At 41.0% G+C, this 6,178-nt stretch overlaps 1 pseudogene; it reads left to right on the top strand.

The window, feature by feature from the left end:
- The window catches only part of LOC116475414 (acyl-protein thioesterase 2-like), a 61,132-nt pseudogene that overhangs the window by 43,026 nt on the left and 11,928 nt on the right, over positions 1-6,178 (top strand).

Below are 6,178 nucleotides of genomic sequence, written 5' to 3' on the forward strand. Positions count from 1 at the left end.
TGATTAGCGCCCTTATGCTATTTCCAAGAGAATGTTTTCAGGTGATCCACCCGCCTCGGCCTCCCAAAGTGCTGGGATTACAGGTGTGAGCCACCAGACCTGGCCCTATTCTATATGTTTTAATTATGCATCTTTCAAAGTTTCCTTCTACTTTTTCTTTCCTTAGGTGCATGTTCTTCTGTTCATTGAGTCATCAGCTGTCTTTAATGGCATTCACTGTTTCTAAACATTTGATGATCCTGGACTGTGGATTCAGCTTTGAATTTGTGATTCCCTTTCAAATGTGAGCATGTTTGCAGATTTTCTCAGTCTATTTCTGGTGACTAGGAGAAAGAAGCAGGTTGTACAACAAGTTAGGATCCAAGAACAATTTGTTGTCTGTAAAAAGGGCTCTTACTCCTGCCAGGTGTTGCCAATCTTCCAGAGCACAGCCCTAACTCTTCCACCCCAACACTAACAGTCACAGGTGCATCTGTGGCTTTTTACAGTATGGAGGGGCCTCAAAAAACTAAAAACAAAATTACCATGTGATCCAGCAACCCCATTTCTGGGTATTAACCTGAAAGACTTGAAATCAGTATGTCAAAGAGATGTTTGCCCTCCCATGTTTATTGGAGCATTATTCACAATAGTCAAGATAGGGAACTGACCTATGTGTCCATCAAGTAATGAACAGACAAAGAAAATGTGGTATATATACACAATTAAATATTATTCAACCTTTAAAAAGGAAGAAATTCTATAATTTGTGACAACATGGATAGAATTGAAGAAAGTTATGCTAAGTGAAATAAGCCAGACGCAGAAAGACAAATGCCGCATGTTCTCACTTACATGTGGAGTCTAAAACTATTGAATTCATAGAAGCAGAAAGTAGAATGGTGGTTACCAGAAACTAGGGGGATGGAGAAAATGAGGAGATGACAATAAATGGGTACAAACCCTCAGTTGGGCAGAAGGAATAAGTTTGATTTTTTTTAGGTCAGTGGCACAGCATGGTGAATATAGCTAATAAGTGAGTTCTGCACATTTCAATATTGCTAAAAGAGTACGTTTCTAATGTTTGCATCACAAAAATGTTAGACTTTGAGATATGGATATGTTAATTAGCTTAACTGAATCTTTCCACATTGTATTCAAAAATCATAACACCATTGTGTACCCATAAATATACATAACTGTACTTTGTCAATGCATAATAAAAATAGCCTGGATGCAGTGACTCATGCCTATAATCCCAGCACTTTGGGAGGCCAAGGTGGGCAGATCATCTGAGGTCAGGAGTTTGAGACCAGCCTGGCCTACATGGTGAAACCCCATCTCTACTAAAAATACAAAAATTAGCCAGGTGTGGTGGTGGATGCCTGTAATCCCAGCTACTCGGGAGGCTGAGGCAGGAGAATCGCTTGAACCTGGGGGGCGGAAGTTGCAGTGGGCTGAGATTGCACCACTGCACTCCAGCCTGGGTGACACAGTGAGACTCTGTCTCAAAAAATAAATAAATAAATAAACATTTAAAAATTTGTTTTAAACAACTGTACAAACTTAAATAGAAACTGGTATTAGATCAGTGATTCTCAACCAGGTGTGATTTTCCTCCCACTCTAGAAACATTTTTGGTTGCCATGATGAAAGGTGTGCTGCTAACATCTGGTAGTAAAGACCAGGATGCTCCTAAACTTTCTACAGTGCACAGAACGGCCCCCAACAACAGAGAATTATCTGGCCTCAAATTTCATATTGCCAAAGTTGAGAAACCCTATATTGGATGATATTAAGAAATTATTAATTTTATAAGGATGATGACAGCATAGTGGTCAGGTTTTTTTAAAGTTCTTATTGGTTAGAACTGCATATTTAAGCATTCAAGAATAAAAAAGCATGATGTCTGAGATTTGATCTAAAATTCTTTAAAAAATAGAAGGGGATAAATTCAATAAGATGGGGGAAAATGTTCATTTTTGAAGCTGAGTAATAATTACAAGGGTGTTTATTATATTAGTCTCTACTTTTATGTTTGAAATTATCTGTAACATAAAGCTAAAATATTTGAAATGTTTTTTAAAAGCAAGACATTTCTGGCATTTTTACAATCTGTGTATTTCTTAAAAATACAAAATAAAATAGATATTATTTAAATTGCAATAATTTTATTAAAATCTGGGGTTGGGCACGGTGGCTCATGCTGTAATCCCAGCACTTTGGGAGGCTGAGATGGGCGGATTACCTGAGGTCAAGAGTACCTGGCCAACATGGCGAAAGCCTGTCTCTACTAAAAATACAAAAATTAGCTGGGCATGGTGGCAGGCGCCTGTAATCCCAGCTACTCGGGAGACTGAGGGAGAGAGAATTGCTTGAACCTGGGAGATGAAGATTGCAGTGAGCCGAGATGGCGCCACTGTACTCCAGCCTGGGCAACAGAGTGAGGCCACCTCTCAAAAGATTAAAATAATAATAATTTTTAGGCCGGGCGCGGTGGCTCACGCTTGTAATCCCAGCACTTTGGGAGGCCGAGGCGGGCGGATCACGAGGTCAGGAGATCGAGACCACGGTGAAACCCCGTCTCTACTAAAAATACAAAAAAATAGCCGGGCGTGGTGGCGGGCGCCTGTAGTCCCAGCTACTTGGAGGCTGAGGCAGGAGAATGGCGTGAACCCGGGAGGCGGAGCTTGCAGTGAGCCGAGATTGCGCCACTGCACTCCAGCCTGGGCGACAGCGAGACTCCGTCTCAAAAAAAAAAAATAATAATAATAATAATAATAATAATAATAATTTTTAAAAGACACTGAGTTTAAGGGCTTGGGGGTCAGAGACATCTCAAATGGAGTTCCTCTGTGCCTCTTGATAGCTGAACAGGAAACACAGAGTGTTTTGGGTGAAGGCAAGATATTAATAAAGGTATGTCATGGGAAAATGAGGAGACCATCCTAACTAGTGGATTGGGATGCAAAGTGAGTGAAAATAGGACTAGAATAAGGCAAGCCCAGGCTAGGAGCTACTTAAAAGGCAGGCAGAGAAGTGAAAATTTGCTATGATAGAAAATGGAGCACTGTAGTTTAAGAGGCAGATTAATTTTCTGGAAGTAGTCTGCATGAGGATTTTTGGAGAAAAATATTCAATACAAAATAATTATCCTATTAGGTCTAAATTAACAATTATGATGATATTAGGAGAAAATATTTATGATATTATTTTTGTCATGCAGCTAACACAATTATTCCTGGCTATTGATGACAATGGGAGAAATGAAAGGTGATGTGGATAAAATCCAGGGACAAGGAGAAAGACTGGCTTTGGCTGCAAGGGCAGGAGGTGAGGGTGGGTGCAACTGTAAGTCAGTCTGCAGGTTCTGATGAGCAGGGACGCTAAGGGTCTCTAAGTCTGAGGATGAGTTATCAGCTAAGACTAATGATGGAAGAAGGGCCATTGGACCTGTAAAAGAAGAAAAAAAATAATACCAGGAAGAAGCCCACTAAGTAGGATTAATGCCAATTTGAGGCTTAGGAATAAACTTCGGCCTCAAATTGGCATTAATTAAGCTAAGTTCATTCTCTTGTGCAATTTAAGTGAGCCAGGTCCATTCGCTTGTACAATTTTGTCCAGCAACATTGAACTGCTCAAATGGAGGCACAGGGAAGATAGATGGGAGGGTTATTCCAAGGTTGGGGTTTTGTCAAGTGAGTATGAGTATGATGAATAGAAAATGGGGAGGAAAGCTGACAGCGTTTGCAAAGGAATGATTGTGTTGAACCTTGAAATCTACCTGGAAAAGAAAGAAAGAAAGTAACAAGAAGGTGATGAGGATCAATGGATTGATTGGCTGTCTAAAGAACATCAAAGGAACATGCCCGTGGATTATCTAAGCAAGCAAACTGGAAGGACAGGAGGTCTCAGTAGAAAACAGGATATCTGAAATTAAGACTGCAGATGGAGTAGTTTCTGAAAATGGCAGGGTCCAAGGTGTGACCACAGGACCAAGTGGCTGAACTGGAATGAAGTTAAGAAGCAGTAAGGTAGGTGATTACCAGAGACCCAGCGTTAGTGCAAACAGTCTTTCTTTTCCTCTTCTGCTTAATTTTCCACAATCCCTTTACTAAAGGCAAACAACTGCTTCTAAAGGAACATGTGATGACATGCATATGTTACATGAATGCCTGACGAACCTCATTTCATTCAGGATGCTAGGGTGAGGTAGGGTATGGAGGAGTCTGGGGAGCAGGGAGGTGGCATGGGGCTTTTCTGCGGCAAGGCAAGAGAGCTTAAAGAAGAAATGGAGAAATCAGGGCTACTCCATCAATGTTGCCTTAAAGCCAGCCCTGGCCAATTTTCACATACTGCACGTTGAATTTGACATGCATCTGAAAGAAGTTTATAACCTAAAATGCATCAGATAAATTTGATTTCATAGTAATCAGTTATTTTAATAATACCTTAAAGAACCTCATCTATTTCAGAAAGGATTATCCAAAAGGTTAATATCTCTTTTTGAGCTATCCACAGTAGCTCAAAAAGGATCTGACTTCAAGCTAGATGAGAAGAGATTCTTTTTATCACTTAGTAGCTGCCCAATAGTGGAAAGGTCAGTATGTTCTTGTTAAATTATGAACAACGCAAGTAGCCTCCTGCCTTCCTGTGGCTGCTTAGGGCAGAAACAACCATACCCGAGCCGGAAATGCCCACTCAGCCCATGTGAATGTATTAAAGCATCAATAACATCTGTTGTTTTCTGTACTTTTTTACTGTCGGGCTCAGTGTCCACCTATAGGGATAAGCAAAGGCAGAAAGATTAACTTAAATTGCACCAGTTGCAAGAATATCCACTTTGCTTCATTCATTTATCCAACAAATATTTACTGAAACTGTCCTGTGAGCTGGGCATTCTGCAGGTGCTATTAACAGAGACTAGAGACAGTTCCAGCCCTCAAGAGATTACAGGCTAGCAAAGGTGGAAAACCAGATAGTTTCAATACAGAGGAGATCCAATTCCTTAGATTCATTTACTTACTCCATAATGTTTATAAGCTATGGGCCAAGTATTTTATTAAGCCCCAGGAATAAATACAGATATAGTCCCTGCTTTGACAAAGTTATGTACAGCATGTGACATGAGCAAAGAGGAGGTAATCCTGACTGGGCAAGCAGGGAAGGCTCCATGGAGGAGTTGCCCTCTTGTTGAATCTTGAATGCAGAACAGAAGCCTTAAGCACAGAGGCCTGGGAAACATCCTGAGCAAAGCATCAGAATCAAGAAATCTCAATGCATTTGAGAAACTGTAGATAGAATGGTTGGGACTGATGTGTGGTATGGGGAGCTGCAAGAGATGAGGCTGAGGAGGGACTGTAAAGGAAGGTGTACATCATGTTCAGAGATCTCAGCTGTACTCTGCAGATGATGGTAGGCTGTTTAAGGATTTTTTTTAGCCGAGGAGTAATATGATTGGACTGCATTTCATATAGATCATTCTGCAGCAATGTGGAAATTGGCTTTGTGTCAGGCAGGACTGGAGAACAGGAGCACAGTTAGAAGTTGAGTGCAATGATCTTGGCAAGAAATAATAAGGGTTTGAACTAAGACAATGGTACTGAGGGTATAACAACAAAATAGGATGAATTTGAGAAATATTTAGCAAGACTAAACAGGGCTTTGAGTTGGTAGTTAGAGATAGAAGCCGAAAGAATTGGAGGAGTCAGAGATGACTTCCAAGTATGTTTGGGGTACCACTAAGCAGATTATGGCATTGTTGACATATAGAACGACAGGAAAAGAAATGTGTTTCCATTTAGATGACCACGATGCAATTTTTGCACTAATGGAAAAAGAGCAGCAGAACAGGTTGGGTTAAATATGTAAATTTAAAATATAGTAGAGAGGCCAGGCGCGGTGGCTCACACCTGTAATCCTAGCACTTTGGGAGGCCGAGGCGGGTGGATCACCTGAGGTCAGGAGTTTAAGACCAGCCTGGCCAACATGGTGAAACTCCGTCTCTACGAACACTACAACAAATTAGCCGGGTATGGTGACGCACACCTGTAATCCCAGCTACTAAAGAGGCTGAGGCAGGAGGATTGCTTGGACCCTGGAGGCAGAGGTTGCAGCGAGCCAAGATTGTGCCACTGGACTCCAGCCTGGGCAACAAGAGTGAAACTCCTTCTTTAAAAAAAAAAAAAAAAATATATAT

Source organism: Hylobates moloch, unplaced genomic scaffold, assembly GCF_009828535.3.
Source record: "Hylobates moloch isolate HMO894 unplaced genomic scaffold, HMol_V3 SCAFFOLD_10, whole genome shotgun sequence".
In the NCBI taxonomy this organism is placed as follows: domain Eukaryota; kingdom Metazoa; phylum Chordata; class Mammalia; order Primates; family Hylobatidae; genus Hylobates; species Hylobates moloch.